We start from the raw sequence: 6,197 nt of genomic DNA, 5'->3' as shown, positions 1-6,197 counted from the left end.
CCTGTGACCTTAAGCAAGCCACTAAGACTAAGTCCAGACAGACAACTTGGCATAGTAACACCTAAAAATGCACTTGCCCCTCAGAATGATTCGAGGAAATAGAGTTAAGTGTCTATAAGATACCTATAAGCTGCAGTTGCGTGCTTTTGTAAGATTAATCCACAAAAAACAGCATGTTTAATGCGGAGTTGCTCAGAGATGGCCAGTAGGTGTATATAGGGTTATGACTAAAGGCCTACCAGAGCAAGGTTTGAGTGCCTCACTCAGAACTGCAAATTAGGCACCTCCATCTTCTTGTGGTCTGAGGTCATACTTGTCTTCTAAATGTACTAAGATTTTGGTTGTAGCCGTGTTGGTCTAAGGACATAGGCAGGCAAGGTTCTTTGACTAGATATGATATCTTTTATTAGACCAACTGAGTAATTGGAAAAAAGTTCTTGGCAAGCTTTTGGGTCCAGTCACCCTTCTTCAGGCATAGGGAGTCTCTGGAAGGAACGGGAGAGGAAAGGAATGAGAGAAGCTAAATGTGTGGCAGGGATGTCAGTGAGAATGTATATAGGTAGAAATTAGAAAGACAAAAGATAAAGCAGGTAAGGGAGGGGGAAGAAAGCAGGGGTTGGGGGAGGGAAGGCCCAAGCGAGATATTACAGTGATCGAAAACAAGGTAGCAAAGGGGCTGTCTGTGAAAAAGAAAATAGTTGTAGATCAGAAAACTGGAACGAGAGAAGCTAAAAGTGTGACAGGATGTCAGTGAAAATATAAATAGGTAGAAATTAGAAAAACAGAAGGTAAAGCAGGGAATGGAGGGGGGAAGAAAGCTGGGGGGGGAACCAAAGGGAAACACTACAATGGTAATAATATAAGGTAAAAAAGAGGCTCTCAATGAAAAAAGTAGTGTGAAGTCAGGAAGGCAAAGGGAAGAAAAGTGGGGTTGGGGGGAGAAAAGGTGGGGGATGAGAAGAATGTAAGAAGTCAGGTCAGGCAGGTTGTAATGTCATAAATCCAATGTCTATATTGAGTCCGTGATTTTGTATCCAGTAGATTTATGAAGTGAAGTTTGTAGGCTCATCTACAAAAGATGTTTTGTAAGTCCCCTTTGAGGATTAGAACTGAGAGATCGAAGAGGGAGTGATTGCCCTGTGAGAAGTATGCCCCCACAGGACCGTGTTGCTCTCCTGCTCATCTGCATATACATTTTTGGAGGATCCCAGGATTCATGACAAGAACACCTAGTTCCAGTCATGTGTGGGCTAATTAGCGCATGGCTCCTTTGTTGGAGTGGGTGTCTGGCACATACTGGGCACGGCTGAGCTATGGGATCACCATAGCTAGAAACACTGTTGACTCTGCTGGGGCCCAGTCCAGTGAACTATATAGTAATTCATAAGCCTTTTTCTTTGGACTAACATCGTGCATAGTCTGTACTACCTGGCACAGGAAATACCATGACCCCCATGGTGGCAGGGGAAGTACTCTGCTGAAGGTAATACAATTAAAATGGTGCTGTGTAGTGGAGGGTTACACCCTTGTCTGCCTGTGGATGGAACTCCCTACAAAAGCCTCGTAGTTAGATTCCCACTGGCCAGTTTCCAGCAGGAGGATCTCAGCTACACATCAACTTATGGAAATGGGAGACTTCTCCCTAGCTTGCTTCTGCGGCCATACTGCCGAGGGCAAGCAAAACTTGGGGGCATTGGAGCCCCAAGCCTTTGGGCTTGGACCTGCACATAGGATGCCTGCCAAAGGATTTGGAAGCGTCTGATGCTTTAGACAAGGGTGAAGGATGTTTGCTGATAGTAGGGCCATATTTGGTTCTTGAGTGACTTACAGATTTGGAATTGCTTTGGCTGATTTGACTTGGAACATGAAAAATTTTCCTTAAAAAAAAAAAAAAGGCTGTACTACCTGGCAGAGGAAACACCATGATCACATGATCACCAGGCTTTTTGTGGGCTAAGGGGTGGTTTTCCCAGAGTGAGACCTGTCCCTTGCACTCCCAGCACACTGACTCCTGCGATTTATCCAAATGCAGGAAACGCAACTGCACAATTTTGTGGCAGATGGGGACTGCTTTCCCCGTAGCTTGTTCCCTAGACTTTTGGCTAGGAGCAGGTGAGACTAGTGGGCATCCAAACCCCAGGGCCCCTAGACCCTGGGGTTGCACATAGGATGTCTTCCACAGATTTGTGGAGTATCTGAAGCTGCAGACTGAGTCTGGGAAGGAGGATACTTGCCCAATGGTAGAGCCACACAGTTGAAAAATGGGGCTCTGCTGAGTCAAAACTTGAAACTTGGCTATTGGGCTTTGCCCAATAGAATTCAGAACTAATTTGGCTCTTGAAACAAACAAACAAAAAATTAATAAAGCATAGCTTGTGCTACATATAAGTAGGTAGAAAAGTGTTCCTTCAAAGTTTGTTTATGGAGTGCCTATGATAAAACTTGCAGCAGTTTCAGAAAAGGTAAACTGCATCAATTCTGGGTGAACTAAGTCTATGGGTGTGCATAGTAATTTGCCAATATATTTATTTTGAGGTCAGCGTCTTCAAATTCTCCCCTCACTTCTATGTGCTTGGAGAAAGTAATTGGGGGTGGCTGCAGAGGGAAGAAGTTACTTGACCACCACCAGTTTTATTTTTCCTGTTGTAGCAGTGGGAGGAAGACAAATTCAAGGTACATCTCAAATAATTAGAGTCTATACGTGGAATATTATAACAAAATTATACATTTTCCATATATAAATTCTAATTATTGGGGGATCATCGTAAAATTGAGCAAATACAATATGTAAGAAGGAAGAAATAGCCTGGAAAAACTAGGGAAAAAAACCAGGTGTGCCTAGACTTGTACTCTAGTTCGCATCAGAGCCAACTTGATTAGCTGAGTCTGGTGGAATGGTGTGATTAGAACACTCCACCATGCCTCACCATCACATGTATTCAGTGCTCTGTGTTTCTAAACGATAGTGTGGCACTTTAACTAAAACTTGTCAAACAAGTTTTAGTTAAAGTAACCCCATGGCCGTTTTGAAATGCGGGACAGTGAATAAACATGATGCTGCAGTGTTTTAATTAGAGTGGCTGTCTAGAAGCCACTGTAATGAAAACGCACTCCCTTCCATCCCATAGCATGTGTGTAGATGTTCTAGGAGAGGTTTTAGTAGACCTGACTAGTACTATATCCCTAGATATTGTACTTCATGTTACACAGAGATCTGCTGTTCTGAGACTGCTTTGGTAAAGATTCGCATTGTCTCAGCTCTCTCAACTTCATTTTTTTAAAGATATGATAGACTTTAAATGTTGTTTTAATTTACAAATATAAGGTATTCATTCATTTGGTTCTGACTGAGTACAAGCTGACACAGTGTGTTTATAACTTCAGAATATAGGCATGTGAATTTATTTTACAGGTAGCAAATTTTAATATAGGTCTATTGAAAGAATTGGCTAACAAGCAGTGTTTTCTGGATAAATATGCAGAAGGACTTCAGGAAATTAGGCTAAAAGTCAGGTTTATTGAATCCCTGTTTTAAACTATGCCTGACTTCATAGCACAGTGAGCAAATTTTAAGTGAGATCTTTTTGACAGTATTCAAGTTATTTATATTAAAAACTATTTTTTTTTCTGTCACAGCTCTGTTTATTCTTATTCTGGACTTATTACCAATATATGCTAAAAGGAAAGCATAATTTTAAATATTCTTGATCCCTACTTATTAACAATGGCTAATTTTTTTTTTTTTAAATAATTATTCTGATCTCTCATTGAGAATTGACACACTGAAAGTTTGAGCACCATGAAAAAAATCAGAGACAGCTTTTTGCAATAAATCCATTTAGACATTATAAATCTTGTGGTTCTCTGTCTGTCTTTGATACCAAGGAAACTGAACTGTTTGTGTATTTGTTCTCCCTTAGAAGCATGAATTGAAGCATAAATAAATTACATTTTTCCTAATTACATTTAGGGTGGAGGCATTTTTTTTCTTTTTCCCTTTGTGGACAGCAGACTGTGAGCGTGTCTGATTATTTTTCGTTACTGTGAAGCTAGCAAACATTTTATTGTTCTGTGTTTTACTTAATTATTTTTATAGCTGTTATTTTTCCATGTCTGCTTAATCGGAATAAATTCTAAGTGTTTCAAATCTTTCTAGAGCCATTTGATATTTAAATGCCAGTGTTCCAACCTAGTACATTTCTCAGTGAAAGATATATTACACTAACTATATTTCCCCCACCTTAAAATCATTTTCTTTTTTTTCCAACACAGTGGAAGATGGAAGAGAAATGTACTAAGTTCTGTGAAAAATAATTTCCTTTATTCCTTAAGTTTATCTAAGAGTAGAGAACATGCAGGATGTTTGAATGCCTTAACATCTCTGAGTTCTGGAGTAGTTTAGGTCAGTGGCTCTTGACCTTTTTTGTACCAGGACCCATTTGTAAACATTAATGGGCACTCCTGACCCACTGCCCCCATCCCTAAGCCCCAGCCCCCCAGTGTGTGGGGCAGTAGCGTGTGTTTGTGGGGCATGGAGGACCCTGAGCAACCCTTTGCGGGCTGGAACTCTGCCAGCCTGCAAGGGAAAAACCAATTTCCCACATTTGTCTCCTTTAAAGGAGAATCTATTTTTTTTTTTTTTTTTTTTAAGTTTGTTGATCCATTTTTAAAATTTAAAGTTCATGACTCTTTCATATATTCTTGCGACCCACTTTTGGGTCATGACCCACAGGTTGAGAAATGCTGGTTCAGGTGATTGAGTTGAATCATAGGGTGGGAAGAGATCTCAAAAATCATCTGCTCTGACTTGCCGTTTCTGAGATATGACCTCAGGAAGTTCATTGACCAGTGAGGTAATACTGTAGCTAATGGTGAGGTGACTGGGGTACTAAATCTGTTTCTGATTTAGAGGGAGCTGCGAAAGTAGCAGCTGCTGTGCCGCTGGCCTGGATGTTGCAAGCAGCTTGGCTGCAGTTGATGCTCTGGTGGAAAGCTGCACTTGTGAACATATTGCTTCTGATATCCAAGCTTGCTAATTGAAAACAAGATTAGGTACCCATACATGCACAAAAAGATATCCCAAAGAACCTTCTTGATCTTAATCTTGCTATAGGACAGTCCTCAATAACTTCTTTACAATAGTAAATGCAATATATTTATCATTTACACTGAAATCATATCACCTTCCTTTGTTATGTATCTTGTGCTTTCCTAGATTTTTTTTTCCTTGTGCAGTTTCACAGAATGGTCTTGCAATTCAGCCCTTGTTTAAAATTTAACTATTTTTCTAAACTACATTTAATCCTCCAGTGCCATAGAATAAGTGCAATGGTGCCAAGTTGATTTGTTGATCCTGCTAAGTATTGGAGCCTGTTGTGGCATAACTACATCATAATACCATTAGAGATAATTAAATTGTATTTTGAATTAATGCTACCATATTATAGCTTGATAAATGTGCTGTTGACTAGTTTTGCAGTTGTAATAGTTGACCAGCACCAATGTTGTCTTTTCCATCTTTTTAAATGGGAGATGATTTATCTTATTTTGGGCTGCCTGGATTGTGTGCAGAGACCAAAACATTAGAAAAGCATCATAAATATTAGAAAAAATACAAGAACAAATGGTGAAGAACCATGGAACTGAGCTCTGTATTGTTAATTATGTAAAAAAATATCCACTTAGCTCCATGGGTGACATTTCATTTCTCTTTGGCATTACCTAAATTGTAATATTTTAGTCAGTTAAGTGACAGTTTTGATACTTAAACTGCAGGTAGGAATTCTATTTCCTTGCAAAGTGGACATGTAAGTGTGCATGTGTATTACGCACATGGACTAAGCTGTGCAGTAGGCTGTGCCCTAGCAATTTACTGTATTTACTCAAATCCAAAACGAGGTTTCTTTTCCCTAATCAGAATGTGTTGGGGGGTGTCTCTAGTGATAATCCTCAATTAGTGTAAGTTGGTACAACTTTATTGACTTGAGCAAAACTATACTACTTTATAGCAGAGGAGCATCTGGCCTTATGCCTATATATAATATTATATCTGTGAGAGATTAGCCATGCCTGCAAAATAAAATCACAATCTCTCACTTATAATACACAGGGTAACCTCTTTTATTTCTCACCTGCTATGACTTTCATGGGGAAAAAAGGTACAAAGATAAACAGTTCTGAGAGACAAGGTTGGTGTT

At 39.6% G+C, this 6,197-nt stretch overlaps 1 protein-coding gene and 1 long non-coding RNA gene across 3 annotated transcripts in view; one reads left to right on the top strand and one right to left on the bottom strand.

The window, feature by feature from the left end:
- DIAPH3 (diaphanous related formin 3) overlaps positions 1 to 6,197 on the top strand; it is a 562,409-nt gene that overhangs the window by 473,832 nt on the left and 82,380 nt on the right. The gene's annotated exons all lie outside the window — the stretch shown is intronic.
- LOC109303147 overlaps positions 4,988 to 6,197 on the bottom strand; it is a 12,445-nt gene continuing 11,235 nt past the window's right edge. Inside the window, exon 4 of the long non-coding RNA XR_002099019.1 lies at positions 4,988 to 4,998. This is a non-coding gene — a long non-coding RNA (uncharacterized LOC109303147). The remainder of the gene's footprint in view (positions 4,999 to 6,197) is intronic.

Source organism: Gavialis gangeticus, unplaced genomic scaffold (genome assembly GCF_001723915.1).
Source record: "Gavialis gangeticus isolate Ggan-Ray unplaced genomic scaffold, GavGan_comp1, whole genome shotgun sequence".
Taxonomy (NCBI): domain Eukaryota; kingdom Metazoa; phylum Chordata; order Crocodylia; family Gavialidae; genus Gavialis; species Gavialis gangeticus.
Note: the sequence above shows the minus strand (reverse complement) of the source record. Positions and strands in the feature narration are given on the sequence as shown.